General features: G+C 37.1%; 1 non-coding gene across 1 annotated transcript; it reads left to right on the top strand.

Annotated features, from left to right (window-relative positions):
* Positions 1-9,556: 9,556 nt before the first annotated feature.
* On the top strand, positions 9,557-9,629 carry TRNAA-AGC (transfer RNA alanine (anticodon AGC)). The gene has a single exon. It is a non-coding gene; the product is annotated as a tRNA-Ala (tRNA).
* Positions 9,630-26,184: the final 16,555 nt, after the last annotated feature.

The following is a 26,184-nucleotide window of genomic DNA, read 5'->3' as shown; positions in this document are numbered from 1 at the left end:
TCAAAGTTTCAGCTGAATTTCATTTGCTTTCCAACATCAATACCACATAAAACCGGTTCTAACCAGTAACACGTGGCTTTCAGAATTTACGGCACCTATACACCGACGACGTTTTCTTATCGCCTTTCGACTCGATTAGAACAAAAGGCGGTTTATACCAGGATCGTATTCGCGTTCATTTCCATACTATTAAACGCGTAGGGGCGAGTCGAAATGTAAATCGATGCTGGCGTTTTTTTAGTTAACGATGGAAAAAGCCAGTCGAGTTTGTCTTCTAACAAAATTTTATCGTTAAAAAGATAAACAATGAGTCAATAATCTGTAATTAGCTAGATTTATTTATAGTAGCAGTTATGCTTTAGAAAGAGATATTATTAGATTTCAGTAGGTCCTGTACTCGTTAGCAGAAGTCCATCTACGAAAATAAACTGCCTAGTTCAACAATTTATAAAAGGAATCACGAATGTCAATAGATTATTCATTTCATATAATGATATATCTAACTCATAAAATTATTCATAAAATGTGACAAGAAATAGAACTGCTTTAAAAATAACGAATCTACTTAATTTCAATTGTTTCATCGAACGTTCTATTTTCAAAATCAATTAATAATTCATTCGATTCACCCGTTTTATCCCATCCCTATTCAGGTTAGCGGGAAAATGATAGCAATGGCATACGTTTCGGTTTCTCACCTTTAATTCAAGTGCTATTCTAATATGAACTCTAACACATACAGATAAGGCCGAGTCAATAAACGCTGATATATGACCTAATTTGCCCGGGAAAAAATAAAATTCAACGTTATTATCGCCATTACCTTTTTCTGATGTTGGTTTTTCAAAGCATTGAGTAGGTGTGATGAATAATAATTGCGAGTTTTGACGTAGGAATACTATAAATTCTTTCTATCATTGAGAAGAAAAAGATTCGATATATGCAGTGTGTCCGGGCATGTAGTGATCAAACTTTAAGGGCGTAATCTATGGACAATTTTATCGGTGAAAATACTTTAAATTTGGGGCTTGACCCATTTCTCGCATATTTACAAGGATTTAAGTTTTTAATTTTAAGTTTTCACCTTTTCCTTCAAAAACAAGTGATAGCGTGGGTAACTTAACATTAATAAGCAAATATTTTAAATCATGCGATAGCCAATAAAATTATCTACTAGTAGAAGTAGAAAACAGACACAAGTTTCATACATTTTAAGGGAGTAAGAATGGATTTAATTAGAAATAAACATGATTTTTTTCACATCTTTTTCAGTTATTTCCCAACACAAGAAAAACCAGGTCGTTAAGGTATGTTTTATTTGCATTGTATTATTAGTATTTGAGCTATTCTACAAAACTAATGTAAATTTATTAGTCTACGTCTATTAGTTTTGACGTAATTGTTGAACAGAGATACCCATTCCCAGCGGTTTCCATAGTAATCGGAATAGGTTGTGTGATTCTTTCAGGCAGTGCATTTTCGCATGTCGCGTGCGCTATGGAAACCGCTGGGAAGGGGTATCTTTGTTCCTCCCCCAATGCTTTCCATGATGCCCGGTTGGTAGCGGCCTGCGTCCAGCGCCTTCCTGCTATTTTTATGATGTCGTTGGTCCACCTCATGGGTGGACATCCTACGCTGCGTTTTCCGGTACGCGGCCTCCACTCCAGAACCTTGCTGCCCATCTGGTAATTTAGAGGGGGTTATTATGCTCCTGCCATAATATGGCGGATATGATTTCATCATCATCATTTCAGCCATAGGACGTCCACTGCTGAACATGGGCCCCCCCCAATGCATTCCATGTTGCCCGGTTGGTAGCGACCTGCGTCCAGCGCCTTCCTGCTACCTTTATGATGTCATCGGTCCACCTTATGGGTGGACGTCCCACGCTGCGTTTTCCGGTATGCGGCCTCCACTCCAGAACCTTGCTGCCCATTTGGTAAATTAGAAGGGGTTATTATGCTCCTGCCATAATATGCAGGATGATCTCATCATGCTTTCAAATGGCGGCTGTGTGTAATTTATATTATGGTGTATCGCAAAATAAATGTTTTTCGTTTGACTGGAGCCATTTGATTTTTCCAGGATTTTATTCAAGTAGTACAATAATATACAGTATTCTGTTGGCTGTCTGTCGGCAAAATATGTTAATGTAACTCGTTATAAGCTAAGTTATAGAGCGTTCTCTATGTAAACATTGACGAAGTAAAAACGTTATTTGAAGCTCTACCTTTTTACCTTGCCCTTGTCACCTCTAAATACAATATTTTTACGGTCTTATCATTTCTTTATCGACGTTTTAAAGGAAAACGGGAGTCTGTTTAAAAATGGTTGTCTTTTTCAATGACGTTTCCTGTTTATAATAATACTTTTCGGCGGCCGAAATGAGCAATTATTTAGAAATACATCTCGTTAACATAATTTTATTTCTAATACATTTTACAGCGCATAACATGAAAAGCACAAGCGTGTTCTTATTACGTGCGTGAGCGAAAATTTTCGTTCGTGGAAAACTCCACTAATTGAATGGCCGCTTTTTATCGTATTCGTTATTTCCATTAATTAAGATATCAAACAAGCGTACGGTTCGCTCGGTTCCGTATCAATCAAAAGCGGTTCACGCTTGCCTTCATTTTTTGCGTGCGTCTGTCAAATGATTCGTCGGAATTGACCCCCGTCGGCGCTGGGCCACTGATAAATGAAATTTCCCTGCAAACTGACTGGCCGGCGATAAATGGGACATTGTGCAGTCTCGCGGGCGGGCGGGAGACACGGCAGTGGCGGTTGGCCAATATTATTATGTTTTGATTGACAACTGTATCGATATATTTTATAGAACTCTATGAGCTCGCGCGCACTGGTGACTTGTCGCCGTGACTTTTTTGTGACCTCGATATAAATGTATGGAATAAAACTTTCTGTCACATCACTACGTCCGTGCACCTCAATACAAATCTCTATGGACTTTCAAAAATTTTATATTTTGTATCATAAATGCTTACAACATTCAAAACATTACTGTAATTTATTTATTTCTATGTACCAACTGTTATTTTTTTTACAAAAGTAGCGTAAGTTTACTTTTTATACTTTTATTCTTGACCCTTCCAGTCCTTTCTAATTATTATTTTTCTATCTTGGTGAGCATTTTACACCGGCCAGAGACGCCGGTGTAAAATGCTAAATCTAAATCTACTGTTCAAATGCAGAAAATAGCATTAGAAAATTAATGCCTAGCTTTTGTGTTTTAAGTTGCATTAGGTTTATAGTTGCATATTGGTGTTTTACACGCTTTAATTTGGCGTATGTTTCAATGGATTAATCATACCATACCTATTATCGATTTTGTTTCATTCAGTAACACCGTGTTGAGCTGGTGACTTTCCCAGGCCGTGTGTCGTTTGTAAATATTTATTTTCGTACTCGGCCGAATTAACGCGAGAGCTTATCGCTTTCATCAGTAACATTTGGTGCGTTCTACTCCGTGCTGAAGCTTTAATTAAGTTTTTATTACTCTGAAATCGATGGCAGTCATTTACATATCGGTGGCGTTTTGTTCGGGGGTTACACAATGAGTAGTAATACGGATAATGGGCGAGAATTCGCCGATATTGTTGTGGAAGAAACGAATGGATACTTAACGCAATATGGCGTCATTTTGTTGTTTTGTTTCCAATTTGAAGGGCTGTTGGTGTGATGACCGTTTGTGCCTTACGTAGATCCAGTTTGATATAGGATAGCGCCAATGCGCTAACATTGTCTCTGAATCACAATAATTTTGCCTCTGCTGCTCTGCTACAGTGATACATACAGCTGTATGATATAAACTGTGACAAGTAAAGATCATTGTTGTAAGCAACTAAGCCAGTAGGATTAGTTAACTAAAATATTATCACAGTTTGCTTTTTCGAAGGGCTACATTTCTTTATAAACATTTAATCAGTCATCATCATCTCTGCCATAGGACGTCCACTGCTGAACATAGGCCTCCCCCAATGCTTTCCATGTTGCCCGGTTGGTAGCGGCCTGCATCCAGCGCCTTCCTGCTACGTTTATGATGTCGTCGGTCCACCTTGAGGGTGGATGTCCCAAGCTGCGTTTTGCAGCTGCTACTCCAGAACCTTGCTGCCCCATCTGCCGTCTGTTCTGCGTATATTTAATCAGTAACGAGGCAAAAATTTGATTTGAAAGCTTCATTCAGAGACAATGCTAACGCATTGGCGCTATCCTATATCAAACGGGATCTGCTTTCTGCGTAAGCGTGAACTATACCCACTATATCCTTCCCAAACTTTACGTAAAGCGTATATTTAGAATATTTACGCTATTGGTTTCCGCTCGACGGACCAAGAATGCCGCGCTCGGCACATTTAAAGGGGCGCTTAGATTAATGTCACCGTTGTTTATTTAACTGTGGACTATTCCACACCCCGTGAAATGTGTTGAGAATGTTTTTACATATTTTAGGCGTTTCTTTACTTCTATTGGTGGTTTTTGGGTCATGAGGGATTTATAAGTGAGGCGCGATGGAATAAATAAGAGAATCGAGCGTTTTGCGTGAAGCGGCTTGGGGTTTTAATTTGCCTTTTATCCTAAAAGCGTACCTCGAATTCTTGTCGATTTTCAGTAAGCTATAAAACAATTTGTAATGTAAATAATATTAAATAATCCATTTCATTTAATTTTTGGAAATCCAGTCTTCCATTTCTGTGAATTTAGTTTTCTACTGAAATGATTAAAAACCACATTCTCTCACGCTCAGTCATGGAAGCCCCTTTTAAAAGTTTGGACACTTTACACCAGGGTTTCCCAATTTTTTTTTGCCAAGGAACCCTAATTGATTATACTTTTCCTAGCGGAACCCCCGTACCACTCCGCCCGCACGCCCTGCCCCTCCCTTGTGCGTAAACAATTCGGTGCGAGCGAACAACGTCGGTCACGATACGTGGGATAATATTTTTTACGGAACCCTTGCGGCCTTTCCACGGAACCCCAGGGTTCCGCGGACCACCTTTCGGGAACCGCTGCGCTGCTTTACACAACACTATTTAGTTCAAAACTAAACAAAATGGCTTTATATCCGTAGTTACTTTACTACACGTACCACCCATGCGCCACGTCTGGTACCCGCACCAACCCATGCGCTACAACTGCTACGAAATTTTTTCTACGAAATTCTGCCTTCAAATTTTCAATAGTATATTTAATGTGATCAAAACTAAGCAAAGCGTTGGTTTTATGTCCGTAGTACTTATTCGTAGTCTGGTACCCGCACTTATCCATGCTACGACTACTACGAATAATTTGCTACGAAAACCTGCCTTGGTACCCGTACTAATCTATGCGCTACGTCTGCTACAAAAAAATTGCTACCTTTTTTATTAAGAAACTAACGGCGTTACACTAAATAAACTTAAAGTAACTTAACAGTATGTATGGCTAATTATAGGTTTCCCTGGAATAACTTTAAAGTAAATCAACCGTTCGTACCGAGACAAACAACTATTACAATTATGACATTACGAAACCTACCTTAAAATTTTCACTAAATCTTAATAAATATAAAACAAAGGTGATTGACTGACTGACTGACTGACTGACATAGTGATCTATCAACGCACAGCCCAAACCACTGGACGGATCGGGCTGAAATTTGGCATGCAGGTAGATGTTATGACGTAGGCATCCGCTAAGAAAGGATTTTACGAAACTCCACCTCTAAGGGGGTAAAACGGGATCCACGCGTATGAAGTCGCGGGCGGCCGCTAGTATATCTATAAAAGCGAAAAGTAACGGTGATTGACTGACTCACTCATCAGGAAATCTCAAAAACTAAAGCCTGGTCCGTGAGCACTTACAATTTTGTCCAATGACCCCAAGCTACCCATCCTTATCGCTCGCGCGTAATTATGTTGCTGTCACGTTCGCACACTCACTGCGGCCGCCCGTCGCACAGTCGCGACAGCAATGTAATTACGCGCGAGCGATAAGGATGGGTAGCTTGGGGTCATTGGACAAAATTCTACGTGCTCAAGGACCAGGCTTTACAAGTGCTAGGAGTCTCAAATTTTGGATGGGGGTTCCTTTTAGAACATAGGTGCTCACTTCTTAGTGATTTTGCAAAATATTCAACTCCTAACGAGGTAAAACGTGATCCATGCGTACGAAGTCGTGGGCGGCTGCCAGTTAATGTATAAATGTGAATATGTAGGTATTTCACACATCTTAAACACCTATCAGCCCGTCGTCTTTGCCTATCACTTAAGCTTTGTTATGTTTCACTTATGTAACCAGGGCGTAACGTCTTTTGAACATAACAAACGCGTAGGTACAAAGTGCCAAGGATTACCGCGCCGTACAAGGGAGGTATTATGTAAAGAACTTTACTTAAAATGTTTGTATTACAATTTGTATGGTTATTATGACGTAACAAGGATAATAATATTATCATGCAGTCTCTCTTACACTAGATATTTGTATGGGTAACTTAGTGCAGCTCAAAAGTATTATAGTTGCCTCTGGTAAAATCATCATCGTCATCATCATCATCTCAGCCATAGGACGTCCACTGCTGAACATAGGCCTCCCCCAATGCTTTCCATGTTACCCTGTTGGTAGCGGCCTGCGTCTAGCGCTTTCCCGCTACCTTTACGATGTCGTCGGTCCACCTTGTGGGTGGACGTCCCACGCTGCGTTTTCCGGTACGCGGCCTCCACTCCAGAACCTTGCTGCCCCATCGGCCGTCAGTTCTGCGTATTATGTGCCCTGCCCACTGCCACTTCAGCTTGCTAATCCGTCGGGCTATGTCAGTGACTTTAGTTCGTTTACGGATCTCCTCATTTCTGATTCGATCTCGAACAGTAGGTACAACGGTTTGCCTTTTAAAAATATTTTTACTCGTACTGATATCACTAAACCTGCAGTGTAGACAAGGTAATTGAGTTTCTGGCTCTTCTTTTCTACGTCATTACATTTTTTCAAGCGAATGTGGATTTGGTGAATAAACATTTTGTGGTTGAAATGTGAAACAGTCTGATCTTACATGGTTTCTAATTATTGGAATTTTAGATACTGTCAGGTAGCATCCCTTCTTACCACTTTCTAGTTAAGACTATCTTACGCAAACGTACGATTCACGCTATTGTGATGAGTGTAGCCAATTAAGTAGCATATACTTTGGTGCAATTTTGTGTAGTCGCAAGACTTCGCTCCGCTAGTCGTCCGAATGTTATCGCGATTTGTGTGGCCAAGGGGTTAAGGTAACGTTTCCATAGATCTTAAACAACTAATCTTCGAAAAGTAATAATCCTGTTTCTTTTATCCAATAGTAAAGTAAGAAAAATCCCTATAACCTCACGTAATAAGCACACCTAAATGAGGGAACGCGTGTAAGAAAAGTAAATTAATTACTTACGCCAAGTCCCTGTAGCTTCGAAACGTACTCGTATATACAGTAGCACGTGATGCTACCCATTTTTGTTGCAAACTCGCTCTTATTGCCGCTGCATAAGATGCTAGTGTCAAGCTTGATGTGCTCTCCGTATATAAAAGAGGCAGGTAACGCGCGAAAACCTAATCAAGCTTCCCTTTCGACGGGGAGTCAAATGTAATCAGTAGAGGTGGGTGCACACGGGTTATTGAATGTAAAACAATATTATGTACTGTAGCAAGAACAATTAATGTAGAGTGCTAGAGATTATTGTATTTCAAGCCTTATTGTCTTTGACATTATCACGAAAGTGAAATGGTAATAAGATTAAAATCAGCAGAAGTAAAAGTAATGGTTGACTGTTCGACGAACCAAACGCGATTTTGATAACAAATGTTTTAAACAAAGAGACTGAAGGTACTTTTGAGTAGTCTAGGATAGTTTATTTCGATTGCAGGTTATTTTTATTACCAGCACAAAAATATCAAAACTCCAGCTTTCGTGAGGAAAAGAAAGTAATTTTTCAGTACTAATATGTAAAGTATAGAAAACCTTTTTAAAGAGTGCCTATGCTTACCTATACATTTTTTAAATCATATAGTACTTACCTACATTACAAATAATTTTCATTTAAAATATTATTGTACTCCTGCCCTTACATCTCGTTTGTGAACAAAAATACAAACCGACTGGGAAATTGAAACAGTGTATGTGACTACAGTTCGCTGCAAGTAAGTCTGTATGTTATTTAGTTTTCAAAGTTGTGACATATGGCGATTAAAGAATAAGTGTTTAGATAGGTAAATAAAATGTTTTCTTATAAAACACCAAGTACCTAATAAAGGTGCTTATGAATTAAAGTAACTCATTAATTAGGGCAGCCGCCTGAATATTAAAATATTTTATCAATGTTTTCTGTAGGGAAAATCATGTTCTAGAGACAAAATCTATAAATTTAAAACTCAAAGGTCTGATTGACTGATTGACTGACATGGTGATCTGATCCATTGGACTGATCGGGCTAAAATTTGGTATGCAGGTAGATGCTATGACGTAGGCATCTGCTAATAAAGGATTTTACGAAACTCCACCCCTAAGGAAGTAAAACGGGATCCACGCGTAAGAAGTCGCGGGCGGCCGCTAGTTAATAATAATAATGTTTATTAAATACAAAAATTCGCCTTGAAAACTATACTGAGTCTTACAGATTTCTATACAGTTGTAATGTTTTATTATGTATAATTATTATTTTCACTTTTTATAAAGAGAGAGTGTTTTAAAAAAATCCAGCATAACTTTCTAACTCTGCAAAGCTATCAATTACAATTCACAATACAAAGTCATGAAAAAGTCGGATTACTTTTCAGAGTTCAAATTACTTTTGTAATTCTATCATTTATTGTTCTTATCCTTATTCCGGCGGACTGTACCGAGTAATATGCAAATGTTCTCACGTTACTTACGCTTTTTGCCAATGATTCCCTTATCTCCCTTTGTTGATTCCGACTGGAGAACTGGAGATTGATACTGAGACGTGTTTTTGATATAAATAGACCGATCCTGTGCGTAGGAACCTTTAAATAGATTGGGAAATCGCACCTGACAAGATTTCATTGAATTGAAACATCTTATCAAATAAAATCAATTAACTTCTTCTCTAAAGAACCAGGTAATTGATTACTGTAATCCGTAAAGGTAAAGCCTGGTCCGTGACCACGTAGAATTTTGTCCAAGACCCCAAGCTACCCATCCTTATCGCTCGCGCGTAATTATATTGCTGTCGCGACTGTGCGACGGGCGCCCGCAGTGAGTGTGCGAGCGCGACAGCAACATAATTACGCGCGAGCGATAGGGATGGGTAGCTTGGGGTCATTGGACGGGATTCTACGTGCTCACGGACCAGGCTTTAGTATCGTACTTGTTTACCTAAGTAAACAAGAGAGATCGAGTTTATTGCTTGCTGATTATGTAAAGATAGTGTCTTAGTTATTTAATTTTTAGCGTTAAGAGTTGCATCTCAAACTAATTTGAAAATTATGAATAACTTGAAAAATCGAACTGCCTAAGGCAGGAATTGAACCTACGACCTTCCGCTTGCATTGGTTGCTTTGCTTGGGTTCATCCAGTGTCTAAGTAGCTCAGTTGGAAGAGCAGTCGCCCAGCAAGCGGAATGTCGTGGGTTCAATTCCCGCCTTAGGCAATTCGATTTTTTCAAGTTATTTATAATTTTTAAAATAGTGTACCTTCTACTTATCGACAGTTAAACTATCGATGGATCAGAAATATTAGGTACAGTAGACGTCTCATATACCTAGAAGGTTTATGGTAGCTTTCAGTCGGACAACAATCAAGAACGTATTTAAATTCTAAAAAGTCACCTTCATGAATTTTATTGATAACAAGGATATTTTATGTAATTAAACCAAACAATTGCTGTAATAAGTAGCTACCTTTCCTTTGAATCTTTTACAGCTAATCTTGAATTTAGGCATCTTTAGCATAATTCCATTTGGTTAATAAATAACTTTCTTGTAGGCGTCATCACAAGCTTTCACCGATTCCTTTGAGACAATCTCAAGCAAACATCTGAGAATTGAGGATTGCATTATTAATAATGGACAGCAAGCCCCGTTGTATGGATTACACGAACCCGCCACTCAGTCAGCGTTGTCTATGAGATGCTAATAAGTTAACAGGATCAAAACTGAAGTGTTCTCAGCTAACTGAAATAACTTGAGACGCCTGTATCTCGCCAGAAACTGGGGACTGATTTATTAATAGCGGACAGTCTGAGTCAGTATTAAGGAGCTGGCGGCTGGAACTAAAATTGGTTGTGATTTTCGTTTGTCTGCTCTTTTTGTGTCGCTTGACCATTATTAAAGTGTATCTTTATAGCAATTGCTTCAACTAGGTACTAAATTCATTATTTATACTGCATTAAATAGGGTATTTTACACCTTGTTAGATGACTTACTTTTTGCGAGCTGACAAAACTTGGCTCTCCCTAGATTTTGTAAGGCAAGAACGGCTTCTTTTGGGAAAATTTGCCTAAAAATCAGTATTCATGAATATTTATAGTTAATATTTTTACTATATTTTGATAAATACAGATGTCTTAAACGGTATACCGTAAAATTATTGATCTATGGTATTAATTACCTAATTAAATTTATTATAGACCAAGCCGCCAACCCATGCCAAATATTATTAGTTGTTACTTAACGCGTTAGTAGGCAAAAACATAAAATTGATTTTACTAATTCATGTAAAAATTTTAGGTGTGACGTTTCAGGTGACGAAATAGTAATTGATTACTAATTATGAGTTGGAGAGTTGCACCAACTGGACGTTGTGTCAAGTTAATGAATAACCCCAAAACTGTTTCTACTGGTGCAGAATATACAATTCGACTCATCCCTTTTGCCTCAAAAACGTGCAACGAGTTACACGAAATCTAATATTGCATTCAATTGAAACGTCAGGTATAGCTCGGAAGTCAGCATCAACGTCAGCTGAACTATACTAAATTATTAAGGCCCTGGCCTTAGCTCAGGATTATGCCTGTCCGGCGAACTAGGGCGGCTTAAGAGTAATTAGAATACGAGGGCTAGGAAATTTAAGTGTTCGCTAATTTAAAGTAAATTTTGAATTTACATGGTCTGTTCGTTTCAGCCAAAAGACGTCCTCTGGACAAAGGCCTCTCCCAAGGATTTCCATAACTACCGGTCCTGAATATACATAATGTTAAATACTCGTATTTACTTTTACTTTATTATCTGATCTACCTATCCATTTGCTCCAATTGCCTCTAAATATTAGAGATGGTTAGATAATAATAGAGACTTAGGGACTACACATCAAACAGAGAATGGGCAGCAGCGCTCTCTGAAAAACATCAATCTTTTAAGCTGCGATCTCCAACCCGCCTGCCAAGCGTGGAGATTATGGCAAAACCCTCCACTATAGTGGAGGAGGCTCATAGTCCAGCAGTGGACTGTAAAGGGCTGTTGATGATGATGATGATGATGATTAGAGATGGTTGTGCTCTGCAGAGGCGACTAAAAGATAATGATGATTTTAAAATTTTGCGACGAAATTATGACCAAATAATTATAAACAAATATTAACCACAATGTAATGCCAAAAACAGTTTTCTAATCATTAACGTGTACCTATGTATGTAATGAAAAGTTAAATCAACTGAAAACTAATCAGTCCGTCAAATATTTCATTTGGATAGTTTTTAAGACCACGCAACCAAAAATCTACGAGTATTATTTCATTTGAAACTATTAATGTGTTTTTAATATTACCTGGAATACTTCCTGATAAAATAAACTAAATAGTTATGCAAAACATCTTAAATTCACGCTTTAAAGCTCTCAGACAGAACTTCGTAAAAGTTCTGATGGTTTCATACTTTACATTGTTTCTTGTTTGAGCGAAGTTAAAGTGCATTCATTAGTTATTGAGAACTTTAAATATACAAGGAGTTTCGTACTTTTGTCTTAACTGTCATAAAGTAGTAGTATTTGTTGGTCTTGGGAGAAACAAACTTTTAAAAAAGAAAGAAGATTATTCTTAAGATAGCTCGTGCAAACGGCCGCTTGAAATTCGCTCTACTTTATAGGTTTCCATTGCAAAATTAAGTGTCCTATTCCATTATCTTTAAGAATTATTTCTAACAAACAACTTAGGTTCGTTTCAGCCAAATGACGTCCACGGCTGGACAAAGGCCTCCCCCAAGGTTTTCCACAGTGAACGGTCCTACGCTGCCCTATACTTATACTTTATAAGTTAGCCAAAATATATTTCTCATCCCACCATGATCATTTGTGATCCACTCGAAGGAACCCTGGAGGGAAGTCGATTCTTAACTTCGGACTCTTATATTTATTTGTTGCATGCCCCACAGTTTAACTTTTTCCTCGGGACAAACTCTATCTTTATTGATTGGGTTTTTATTGACTGACAAGCAGTAGATTCCTGTGTAGTCAGGCTACACAGGAGTTGCAGCTGTAGGAACGAGAGGTAGGAATAGTCTTTAACCCAACATATGAGAATTTACCTTTTTATCGGAAAATAGTAACTATTTTCAACTCCGTAAGTACCTATAATGTTTGCATAAGCTGTCGCTGTGTATGACATTGAAAAAAATAAATTAGAAACGGGTCAGTCAACTCAGCCGACCTAGCTCTAATTAATACCGTCCTATTAAGGCTCATTAACCTGGATAATAATATTATGGCGACTCATGAGTCTAGGCTGACACTGAGTTTCTGACCTTAATTGTATTACAACAAGGTTTTACTTACATTGATGCATCAGTCGACTCAAATGTTAAGAAAGGTAGACTCTGGAATCGTAAGTTCTGGGTTGTAAAACTACTGGTGTTTCTTTCCAGTTTGGTTAGCCCTTTCAGCACGAGAGAAAAATTTGACGATTTCTAAAAAATCGCGTTAGTTTCTGGGGTCTTTAGGATCTTAGTAAATAGAGAAAAATAGCGAAAAAATTTAGGGGGTGACTTTAACCCCCCTAAAACCCCCCGCACGATCGTATCAATCCGTCATGAACCTATGAATAGCTATTTCATTACAATTACAATTTAAACTAATTAAAAAAAGACATTTTAGATATAAGAAGCTTTATTATTCTTCATAAAGACATAATATCGTTATTAGATACTAATTTCTGCAAAAAAATTCAAAAATAGCTCATGGCCATAACCCAGAACTCTGTCAAAACCTGAATTTTAGGGGTAGTAGCATCTTAAAATTGAACATGAGCTTTCGTTTTTAGTAATAACTTTTTTTTTTTAATCCCAGATGTCGAGGCTATTATTCAATAACACATGGGGTTAGAAATTTTCATAAAAGGGATCATTTTGGTTCATCTATTGGTACTAGAATCCTGGTATCCTCTCGATATTTTCACTGGTGGCTGTATTTTCTACAGCGGATTTGTACTATTTGGTGGTTATGTGTCTCGGAGACATTTTTGAGTTTATTCTAGAGTAAATCTGATGTTCAGGCCTTTAAAAGATTCGAAAGGTTTCCATTACTTACATTACCAAAAATTCAAACATCGTCCCGACATGCACGCTCGTGCTGTAGAACTTTATGAGTACCTGGTACTCGGCTACATCTAACTTTTTTATAAAATTAAAGCGAATTATATTTTTAAGGATATAATTTTAATTAATACGCACAAAATTCATTGAAATCCACAAAAGAAGTAATTTAAATAAATTAATACTTTTCACGCCTCCCGTAGTCAGGTACACGTCCATCTTTGTCACTCAACACAGCACCGACTGAACGCCATTGAAAGTTTTTGTATGAAAAATAGCAAATATATCGAACCGTACGATCGATCGGAAGCGTCTTGGCACGGTAAAATTGATTTACCAATTCACTAGATTTTTTCAAAGTCGAACGCACTTTCGTATTATTCTGTGCTGAAAGGGTTAGGACATTGCAGGCCTGAAACAAATCAGTATGGAAAAAATACTACGTTTTGTATTTTGGAGTGCTATAAAGCCAGTCTGATTGAGCCATGACCATTGTCTATAATTATATCTAAGATTATAACTTCAGTTGTTACCACCCTTGATAGAAGAAAACTAGAAGAAGGAGACTTCTTCTTCCTAGTCGGTAGACTCTTGTCAGAGTCATTCAGAGAGTGGTCGTGGTCATTATTATAAATCACGATGAGTCTTTGTAATTCGGGCTATTCTTCGTAAATTACAGCTTTCCGGGTACAGCAGCACCAAATAGTTCGTGACACCCAAAGTATCCAAAAAGTTTGCAACACGTCTTTCTTTCAATTGGAATAAGGTTATTTGACGCTGACTGTACATTCGTTAACCAAGCACTTAGTTGCAGCCTTGATCCGGTCTGTCCAGTATCCATCTTATTGGTGAACTACCACATGATCTGGTGCCTTCAACTTTTCCCTGCACTACGAGACGCTCTATGGATCCGTAAAGCTGTAAGAAGACTACAAAATGTTTTATCATGAAACTGTACTGTGGAAGACTTGGACGATACACATGCCAGTATTTGCAAAACTCATGAAATTTTACAAGCAAAGTTATATGGAACAGTGGAGGTAAAACTAACATTTTATCGGTTGCTTCGTATCAAGTTCCTGCATTGTTTACAACTGCTTTGTGGCGAACTAAAGTAAACAAGTGAAGTAAAAGTAAGACCAGTATTCTCGTGTACATTCACGCCCGTATTCACAAACATTACTATGAGGTCTCACAGTGCGCGTGGACGCACAGGGTGACACACAAACCAATCACAGAGCTCTATAAAACGCTGTGCGTTCGATTTGCTACTTCACTTAAGCAAGCATCGTTTGTAAATACAGGCGTTGTTAGTCACATCACTATTATTCTATTGAAGTTGCAGTTTTTTACCCGACTACGCCAGAAGGAGGGCTATGTTTTTTTGCGTTATGGACGTTTCACAAAAAAAATAGTATAGAATAACGCTTGCAATTTACTGTGACATTTTATATGACAGCACAACCAATTGGAATTATTTAAGGTTTACTATTACAAACATGACCAAAATTGTCATAGAACCTGACACTCACTTCACGCATCCTAGGTTTTCGCACGTGTCAAATAAAATGTTGCTATTTTTGTAAAGCTAAAGGTGTATTCATAATCAGGTCTGCAAAATGGCAAAACATAAGAAAAATATTGGAGCTTTTTATCACTGGAGGTTTTGAAAAGTATTGAAGCAACAGGCACATGATTTGTCTGAACATAGAGCCAAAAATCCAATTAGTGATAATAATTTAGATTATTTTAAGCTTCACATTGTGGAAATGTAGAGAATCTAGTCTCTTTGTCCGAATTTAGGTCCAAAGCCTTCTAGGCACAAGCGAATAAACATCTTGCATGTATGTCCGCTCCAACATGGGTAGCATTTGCATGCCTCAGTAAAGAAAACTTTATTTGACACGAAAATTGTCTCTAATATGTCTTAAAGGCGCTACTCACAAAGCTCGCCGACAGCCAGGCGTCTTGGTGATAATGGCATTATTCCAAAAAAAAAACATATCGACGACTTGTACTTTCTTTCTTTGACAACCTGTCAAAAGTCGACGTCTCATTAGCATGAAGTGCAATAAAAATACAAAATTTTGTGTAATGCGTATTTTAATTTTGTACTAGTATAAATACACCTTGTGTAATGAAATTACCATGAAGAGGGTCCCATAAAAATATCGCGTTACCTATCTCCAACGGTAAAAATGTGCAAAACGATCCGTAAAGCTATAATGAAGATATGAACAGTGGCTTCATTAGTTTTATTTTATGACATTTTATGACACATGTTAAAAGAAAACAAAGAAACTAGAAACTAAGATAACATGAATAAGAAGATAAAAAGAAAATTTTCTGAAATTTTAAGTAACTTGAAAAAGTCGCCCGGCAATCGAAATGTCGTGAGCTCGATTCCCACCTTAGGGAAGTAGATTCTTTCAAGTTATTTCAAATTTACTTTGATACCTGACCTAACGCTAGAAAATGTTCAATAAAATAACAGCAAATCGCTATCGTTGTCAATCTCATAAATTCACAGAAGCAAATAAAATAATCGAATCCGTTTCGAACTAGTCAGTTATTGTCAGTAAATAATGGGTCGGTCCAATACTCCCTTCAATAAAGAAATACGGAATCTACATAATTGCGGGTATCCCGATATTGAAATAGTTGGGTCGCAACTGACGCAGGGGGATCTTTCGCGCCATTTGACTCGCTAACAAATCTGAGTATAGCTTGAAAAGGAAATAGAATTTATGTTACTGTGACTATCTATGGCATGGATATACTGGAGCAAAAATAGAGGTAAATTGATTTGGTGAAATAATGTGAACAGCTAGAGACTGGAATTCGCTGCCTGCTTTTGTCTTTCCTAAATACGGGCCTTTTTAAGGCGAGAGTGTCATAGGCACTTACAGGGCAGATATGTACCATCCTAGACTGCATCTCACTTAACACCAGGTGCGATTGCGGTCAAATATCTGCCTTGTCTTACATAAAAAAATATATAATCTCAGTGCACCTACCATAAGTTTACGTTAGGTGTGCTCGCTAGCGAGTACGTCAAAAATCTCTATGAAGATTTTGTTTCTTGAAAGTAGCCGCTAGGGGCGCTGCACAATATGTCATACAATTAATGTCATTTTTTTACGTAGTCGCTAGCGAGCACACCTAACGTAAACTCATGGTAAGCACACTGTTCTCTGATCAGTAACTGTGGAAAAGAGCGTGGCGTAGTATGAACTTAACACGTAGCATAAGCACGGAGTGATGTTTTTATAGGATCTTGTAGCCATAAGGGTAGCCCCATGGACGATGTAGCTTTCCAATTATGTAAACAAGAAAAGAAAAAATAAGTGGCGCATGCCCAAGTAATGTGAAGTGCATGGCCAATTCAATTTCACACCGTTTGACTTATTGGCTGTAAGCGTGACGCAACGTAGTGTGGCCATCCATGGCAAGAGAATCACATACACTTACACGTAAATAAAGCTTCTCGTTTCTACCTATCTTATTTTTTGGCATTTAAATGCGACTGTCCATCAGCTATCCGGTGTGTAAATTAATGAGCTGTCGGTTTACCTATTTTCCAAATTCACACCACTTCTAAAATAAACGAATACTTACTCGTATATAAAATATCAATTCGCACTCTCACTGGAAATATCACTACAGATTAATTCGTTCCACGTACAGTTACAAGTTACGACACATTATCGGTTTTTTCATACAACGGCCCGCATTTTTTCGCGCGAAATGAATTCGACTCGGCATTCGAGTTGGGAATAATTTAAATACAGAAAACGTGACCATTCATTCCATTCGCGTGAGAAAATATTCACATGTGAATAAAATTTAATATTGCGATAGAATACACAAAAGATCTATAACAACTAGGGCTGGGTTTCACCATCTTACCTTAACTTTGACAAACGTCAAAAATCTGTCAAACTCCATACAACAATCATCGGTTATCGTTATAGTTAAGTGGTTCAAGTTGCACCGTGCAACTCAGCCTTGGTGTTTTATTTTAAAAATAATAAGTGAGTATGATAATGGGCGCTTTGTTTCTTTTCTTATAAAGAACTTCAGTAACAGTAAGTTTAGTCAATATTAAGGAATTTGGGATGCTATTGCTCTATAAGGTTGGTGAATCCCGAAACATGAAATTGCTGTTGACATTTAATAGAGCAACATGCTAAGGTAATTGAGCGGACTTATTACAAGCACCAACTAAAAGACTGACATCCGTATTCACAAGCTATGCTTGCTTAAGTGTAGCAGGAAACCGAATGCACAGCGTTGAATAGAGCTCTGTGATTGGTTCGTGTGTGACCCTGTGCGTCCACACGCACTGTGAGACCTCATAGTAATGTTTGTGAATCCCGTATTCAATGCAAATTGTGAGAATCAAACCCTTTCTGTGACCGGTGGTCCTAACACTAAACCACAGAGAGGAACCTAACAAAATGTCATATTTTTATCATAATTTTCTTCACCAAAAGGAAAATTTTGGTGATATGACAGAAAGCTGACTTACGAGTAAAGCATAAAGAATTTCCGCTGAAAGCTTCTTGGAAATATTCTTCAGCACAGTTAGCTGTAGAATTCCAAATCCCAAGTGTTTGCGACGTGTCCCCGAGGGGTGACTGGAATGTTGCCTAAGTTTTAAGTTACTGAAGATTCGGTTAAAGGGATTGCGATCATGTATGTTGGAATCACAAGCCGACTTTAAGGCTGGGTTGGATCATCTTACTTTAACTTTGACAAACGTCAAAAATCTGTCAAACTCCATACAAAAAGCACTAGTTATCGTAATAATTACGGTCAAAATTAGGTGGTGCAACTCAGCCTAATTGTTGTTCATTGTTGAAATTTTTAGAGGGTCTACGCAGTTTTAGGAAGTGGGGTTGTGGTATGAAGCCAAATCGGTACTTTTAATATTCTTAGGTTTGGGTTTCAAGTACAATATTTAAAAAACAGTTTTGGATTCCACGCATTATACTCATATGCCAGTATTCACAAACATTAACGAGGTCTCACAATGCTCTATTCAACGCTATGCGTTCGAATTGCTGCTTCACTTAAGCAAGCAACGTTTGTGAATACAGGCGATATAATCTTATAATAAAAGTAACTTTTAAAGAGTGTTAGGGATTCGGAGATTTTAATAAACTTCTAACAGTGTCTTGGGATATTAGCTTAAGCAAGCCATAATATAGAGACACAGCCTGAGATTCAGATAGTTTCACAATAAAATCTGTTCAATGAGGGCTTACGTTTTTATACTTAACAGTTGGCACCCCTGGCGATTGACAGGACCTTACTCTACAGTGGCGCCATCTTGATGAGTGCAAATGCGATAGTCCTCCTACCACTTTAGCGCTCACCAGTCGGCGCCACTGTCTTCGCTACTAGCAAGTGACAGGACCTTACTCTACAGTGGCGCCAACTGGTGAGCGCTAAAACGATAGCCCTCATTAGGCTGAGTTGCACCATCTTATTTTAACCGTGACTTTAACAAAAACCAGTGATTTTTGTATGGACTTTGACAGACTTTTGACGTTCGTTAAAGTTAAAGCAAGATGGTGCAACCCAGCCTTACAATACATATTTCCATATTTTCAATTTTGAAATTGAAGAATCTGCATGTCAGTTCTAACGAACACTCTTCAACAAAATTCGATGGCATTACGGCACACATTTTGAAACTTACATTAAAAAAACTAACTAACGCAAAATCCAGGGGTTCAACATTAAAATGTTTCAAGTCTAAATGGTTGACCTTTATCCTTCTCAGAGGGAATGTTGGAGGGAATTTCTTATATTTCCCTTTGTGGGGCGATCGGGACTAGAATGTAAATACGTCCGAAGGAAGTGCAAAAGTTCTGCTAGGGTGGCGTGGCAGCAAACGCCTTGTGTGACACACTGTTGATAAAAATGTTGAACCAAAATATGAGTCATATGCGTCATTTAAAAGACCAACGGCGTCGGCATTGAACTGCCGATTCGAGATTCGAAGAAGGCTATAGACCAATCCCTGTCTATCTCTGGACAGAAGTAAACTTTTACTCTAAAGTTATTAGGTATAATACTCAATATTTCTGATGTAAGCATAATTCTAATACTTCAGAGCTTTACTTATGATAATAATTATCTATTATGGTCCTAATTTTTTTTGCAGTTCTATTATTTACTACATATTACACATCTTCAACTATTAGTATCCATTTTTTCACATGGATGCGTTATCAAGGACGTTACTTAAATATAAAAATCTGAAAAATGTCTGCAGTATTTCGAAAAGTAATTTCTGAACGTATTTGAACCTTTGCCTAACTAGCAAGTTGTAAATTCAGCTGCACATCCTTGTCGATCGTATGTCTCACAGTCGTAAGCTGGCTAAACACTCTGGAAGTGATTTGCCGCAATCCTGAATCCAGAATTAATGATTGTTTATATGCGCGTCTTCGCTAGTAATTAAAACTTTGATGTCTATAGCAAACCTAGATTTTCAGATTAAAGCTATTGAATATTAATTACCTAGTTTAATGGTTAATGAACTCTTTAATTAGGTATTTGAGTATTAATATTTGGTTGCTACACTATAATGAAATGAAATGGCTTTATTCATTTTGGACCAAGTCTTATTGGCACTCATTGACTGCTGACATCAATGAAGTATATTTTGAATATTGCAAAAGTTAAGCATTAAAGTGATTAAGAATCCATCTTTTTAACTCTATATTGGTTTCTTAATCAATGTATTTATGGAAATTATTTCGATAAAATCATTTCAGTTGACTTAAAAAAGGCAAACAAGTATAATGTAGTACTAGTAAAAAGCTTTATGAATTTTAATTTTATTTAAGAATCTCTTTCGTAAAACTTCGCTTTAACTGTTTCTGCAGGCACTATATTTTGAATTAACTACAAAATTACCAAGTTTTACTATTTAAGTGCATTTCTGAGTTTAATTTTATTCTTGAGGAAAGAATAAATTAAAAGCAAATTCTTTTTATTTTTCTGCGTTTTTATGAGTAGCCGAAAGCCGATGTTGGCTTTAAGAGATAATGTTAAATTAGTAGCTCCTTAAGGGAACCCTACTGATACCCTTTGCCTACCTACTGATAGTTTTTAAAGTACTGAAATATGTTTGAACCAAAAATAGCTTGAATCAGTCTAGGTTTACTACTCGCACAAAAATAGAAAACCATGATACTTCACTAATACTAATACCTACACCCAGCTTATTAAGGCCTAAATTTAGATCCAAGTTTCATATTTAAGTTATTAGTTATGCCTGTAAACAGACCCTCCGTGGGGACGTTGGCGGTCCATAAATTCCCCATAATTAATACCTCGTTCGTTACTGGATCCCCGCTAATAATAATAACGATAAATAGAATACCGTTGTCGGTAACAGTACGGATAACGTGTTAACCATTCGTTAGGAATTGTGATGATAAATCATTTTTATAAATAGGTCTGCGTTTGTGAAATATCTTCCTTGAGATGATAATAGATAAGGATAAGTATTGCGTGGATTGTGATGGTTACTTGTACAATAAGAGATACCAATCCCAAAAACAGATAATTTCTGTAAAATATTCCGAATTTAGGTAATCCTTGATAGCTTAACTTAAAAAAACAGTTAGTGACATTAAAGGTACACTTTGTGCCAGGATGATGCGCTGTCAAGTTTTAGGGGATACCTATACAAATAAATAATGTTTTGTTAATCTCACTGCATGACCAGGCTTATCTATTATCATGTACGTGAGTTTAAAGACTAGTTTTCATACATAGGTTTCCCGATTTAAACTTATTTGAACAAGTTCAATCTGCTGATAGTTAAATTTTAAAACTTCGTTTGAGATTTCATTAAGTAGCCTTTAAAAATATTAATATTATGCAAAAATTGTAGGTGCATTGCCCTCTCGTTCAGAAACTTAATCTAGATGCAATTAAATTTAGTTTTTATTCAATCTTATTGACATGCAAAATTCTGCAGACACCAGAGTAGCTCTTGAAATAATTATGCAAAAATGTCACGGCAAATAAAATGAGAAAATTAAATGACTTCAGGTGAAGCCGACGCCTGCTATTCAGAACCGGCTTAGCAGCGTCTTTTGACTAACGTACTAACAACACATAACGCAAATAGAACAGAAAAAAATATTAAGTATAATGTGAATTAATTTCTTATTAGGAAATGAATAAGAGAGTCTGCTTGTGCAGCATAGCAGCCGAAACGTCAAGTCGTGAGTACATAATGTAACTCATTAATAAATGTCGCGTTAAGACCCGTGTCTTTCTATTTAAGATGAATAAGAGAGGTCAAGCTGAGTACCGTAATCTAGTAGGTAGGCTATATTACGTAACTTTACGAGTACAAATATTGATTTAACAAAGAAATTGACTTTCAGCAATTTTACAAACCCATAAGATTAATAAATGAAGTAGAGTTAATAACGTTGAGATAGTTCAGTTTGTTACAACAGTTTTGTGTCACATCTTCTTACGTGAAAATGCAAAAAGTAAGGCTGAGTTGCACCATCTTAATACTTTGACTTTGACAAACGTCAAAACTCTGTCAAACTCCTTACAAAAAGCACTGGTTATTGTTATAGTTACAATTAAAATAAGGTGGTGCAACTCGGCCTAATGTGTGGTCAAAAGCTATAACAACGATGACAAGTTATCAACTGGTTAGAAAAAAATCTCGAATATTAAAATTTAGTATTGACTGGGAATTTTTCTCAGAATAATTTTAATATAGAGATGGCCGAGACTTTGAAACTCCTAATTAACATACCTAAAACTGACTGCAAAGTAAACCAATGTTCAAGTCGGAAGCTGGACTGAGCTTGAAAAGGCACACTGTCTAGCTGGATTGATAAACCTAACTAACAACTCGGCTAATAGTCCAGTCATTTCGTCCGAAAAAAAGGCAAATAAAAGAAAATGAATTTGCGCTTCTAATTTTTTAATATGTTGTAGGGGATACCTAGAAAAGCTTAACTTGAGATTGTCGACCAAGCTTTCCTAGGAGCTTTCGCCGCCATCTTGGAAAACGCTTAAAATTTGTTTTTCGGCAATAACTCGGCTATCCGATGAGATTCGAAAATTTTTGTAAGACTCTTTTTGTAGCTTTCTTTGTGCTCTACAATAACGCCCGAACCATTTTTAGCGTATCATGCATCGTTATCGATATATCGATCGATAAAGTCAAAAATTTTGGACACAATTTTTGTTTTTTTGTTTTTTTTTCTTTGGGTCTTAATAAATATGAAAAATTCCGAAATAATTAAATAATTAATTAAAAAGTAAAAAGTAAAATTTAATTACTTTTAATTACTTTTTAATTACTTTTTTTTAAGTAACGGCAAAGCATTTGTATTAGTTGGTTCTTGTTTTGATCCCTTGTGAGAAACTTCTCCTGGCTAACTTTTGGAGTAGTTGTCTCATCGAATGTGAACTCCGGCGATTGGTTTTTTCTCGAACGTCGTACTCTTTCCGAAGTTTTCGTTCCAGCGAGTGTCATATCAGTCGGATAACCGTCGAATATGATTGCAACCTTTCCTTCGAAGTTATGTTGTACGTATCTGACGTTAATTATTTAATTATTCCGAAATAATTTGTGTCCAAAATTTTTGACTTTATCGATCGATATCTCGATAACGATGCATGATACGCTAAAAATGGTTCGGGCGTTATTGTAGAGCACAAAGAAAGCTACAAAAAGTGTTCTACAAAAATTTTCGAGTCTCATCGGATAGCCGAGTTATTGCCGAAAAACAAATTTTACCCCTTTTTTCAACATGGCGGCGAAAGCTCCTAGGAAAGCTTGGTCGACAATCTCAAGTTAAGCTTTTCTAGGTATCCCCTACAACATATTAAAAAATTAGAAGCGCAAATTCATTTTCTTTTTTGAATGTACGTAATGACTGGACTATAACGTAAACACGGCTAAAGGCTCGTTAAAGACAAACTACGTAGAACCGCCAAAACTGCGCTCAGTTTTAACTGTGTCGGCTGAAAACATACGGCAAGGGTTTTCGACTTTAGCCGCAGCGTTTATTTTTCAGTATTGCTAGTTTAGTTGAAGCAATCGCTCTAAAAGAAACTTTGTAACCTCGTAACGGGTAAGTCTTTAGTAGCTCCTGGGGTACCAAATATGTTGTGTAATTCTGGGTTGTATAGGCTTGCCAAATTTTTCTGTATTTATTCAATAATATCCGTCTCTGCAATCTGTTTTCAGAAACACTACTGTCGCTTAACCATGTCATAGTTACTATGAACAATGTATGTTTTAAGACATGCATTGACCAACTACATACAATAAGTGGTAATCGCAAGTTGAGTAGAATCTGTGTTTCTTCCAGTCCTATAAAGTTCCTCGTTTCCATTACGTTATTAATAATAATAATAATAATGATTTATTTCTCACACAAAAATACAGGATACAATACATTAAAGAAAACTCATTAATGAGTGTGTGAGACCGGAGCCTGAGCTAGGTAAATGAATATTATTTATTACGAGTATAATAATAACGTTAAACGAAATTTGAAACAAAAAATTAAAAAATATCTCTGGAGCGTCGCGTCGGGTTAACGCGAAAATCATGGACCTCATGGCGAAAATCAATTCGTACGTTTTCATACTTTATCCGGTACCGCGTTTGATATTCTGTGTGGCTAGTGGGAAGTGGGTATCGGTTTGTTCGAGCCTCTGTTCGGAACTGTTAGACAAGACAAGCCTGTTATGTGTGTTTGGGCAAACAACCATAAACGTTATGGGTAATAAAACGTAGGCTCATAAAACATTTCGTCAATAACTGTTATGTGTTGACATTATTTATTATATTCATGACTGTGAATATTGTTTAGGCTTTATCCCACTATTGGAGAAAAGTTTATCGTTAAATTATATTGTGGTCATCTTGTGAAATAGATATTTTTGTTGATAATTTCAAGCATTAAAATCATGGCATTTTTTTACTGTATGGTTGGGATTAACATTGCACAAAGTCAATGATTTTTCACGCGTACTGTACTGTATAGTGTACACCTATTTATTTACAATTTTTTCAACTAATTAAGACACAGTGCGGTCTGTAGAGTGATGTTACGCGTAAGTTGGTACACTGTAATTCTCACAAATTGCTTGTCAATACTTGGTACATCCGTACATCTGCTGTTCCACTTTAAAACTACCTTCATTAGCACTCACTGATAACCTCTCCTACGAGATTAATCCATGAAATGTTTACCTTTACTTATTTTTGTCACCCCGGCCGTTCCCACTCACCTGTGCAATGTGTAGAAATGATAAAATGGCTCGCATAAACAGTGCGTTCCATTAGCATGCCCTGATTGAGGCCTCTATCCCCGTAACAAGATTTCGCGTAAAATTCTCGTGCTGTCTCGTAAAATAGGGCGTATATCTCATCCACGCGCACTTGGGCGCCCGTAACAAAATCCGACGCTCACACCGGAGCGTAACGTTTAGGATCTTTTAATTAAGCATGTAATTGTTTATATTATTTACATGAAATTAACATAATGATGCACACTCATGACACATAGTATTAACTCTACAAGATGTATATTTAAAATGTATATTTTCTTTGTTACAGATCATTCAACGTTCATTGAGAATCGCATCCAGATAAAATTACGTGAGTGCTATTTTATATTTCAAAGACATTCTGCGGATTTTAAGACTTAATTTAAGATGTTAACCTTACTGGTTTGGTTTATTTGTAGACAAAATAAGATAAAAAGTGTAGATCATTTTAAACGATACTGAATAGGCACTTACTGGGCAGGAATGTACCATCCTAGACTGCATCTTAAGACATCAGGTGTGATTGCAGTCAAATACCTCCGTTGTTCAGCATAAAAAAAAAGAATTAGAATAGTCCCGTCAGAATATTTCCCTGCAGACTGCTAATCAATTGCTAAATTATACAACGGTGTGACAGTCATCCTTCAGTTAGAGTCGTAAAATCAGTGAAATCCGAACAGGCCCTCGACACGATTGTTATGGTCCACCAGGAATAATAATGAGGTGCTTGCCATCCAGTCGTGTTGTAGTTCCAGGGTCTACAAAGTTTTTAAACCCGAGGATTTTATAGGCCACTTTGGTGACAAGTGGACTGTATTTTGTTGTTTTCTTACAATTACACTGAAAAAATGGCTGAGCTTAACAGTTTGGCGTTCTAAACGGTTGATTTGTAGATCCAATTAAAGTTAAAGGAATGGATTTGGAAGGAAATTGATAGAATCTACCTTATAAAGGTAGCAGGAAGGCAATAGTTGTAAGCCGCTACCAAGCGGTCAATATGGAAAACATTGGGACAGGCCTATAACAGCAATGAACGCCCTGTGACTGAAAGATGATGATGATGAATGTAACGTTAGACATTAAATAAATACTTATGTTTAGATATGGGTGAGAGAAATAAAACTTGTCTCCATCCCAGCGTGTAAGTCGTACAAAAATTTACAATACCAGACCAAATAAAAAGAAAAATACATTTACGAGGGCAAATAACAAAAATATTAAACTCGGTATTAAACTTAGAGCTTTGTCTTTGCTTTTACGTTTCTCTGTTTATTACCTTTTTACTGCCTTTTACGTACTCCTCAAGAATATAGAACAGTTAGTGCATGCTTTATTCCCA

The sequence above is a fragment of the Ostrinia furnacalis genome, unplaced genomic scaffold, assembly GCF_004193835.3.
Source record: "Ostrinia furnacalis isolate ACB-3 unplaced genomic scaffold, ASM419383v2 OfSCF7067, whole genome shotgun sequence".
NCBI lineage: Eukaryota > Metazoa > Arthropoda > Insecta > Lepidoptera > Crambidae > Ostrinia > Ostrinia furnacalis.
This window is presented reverse-complemented; position numbering and strand designations above follow the sequence as displayed.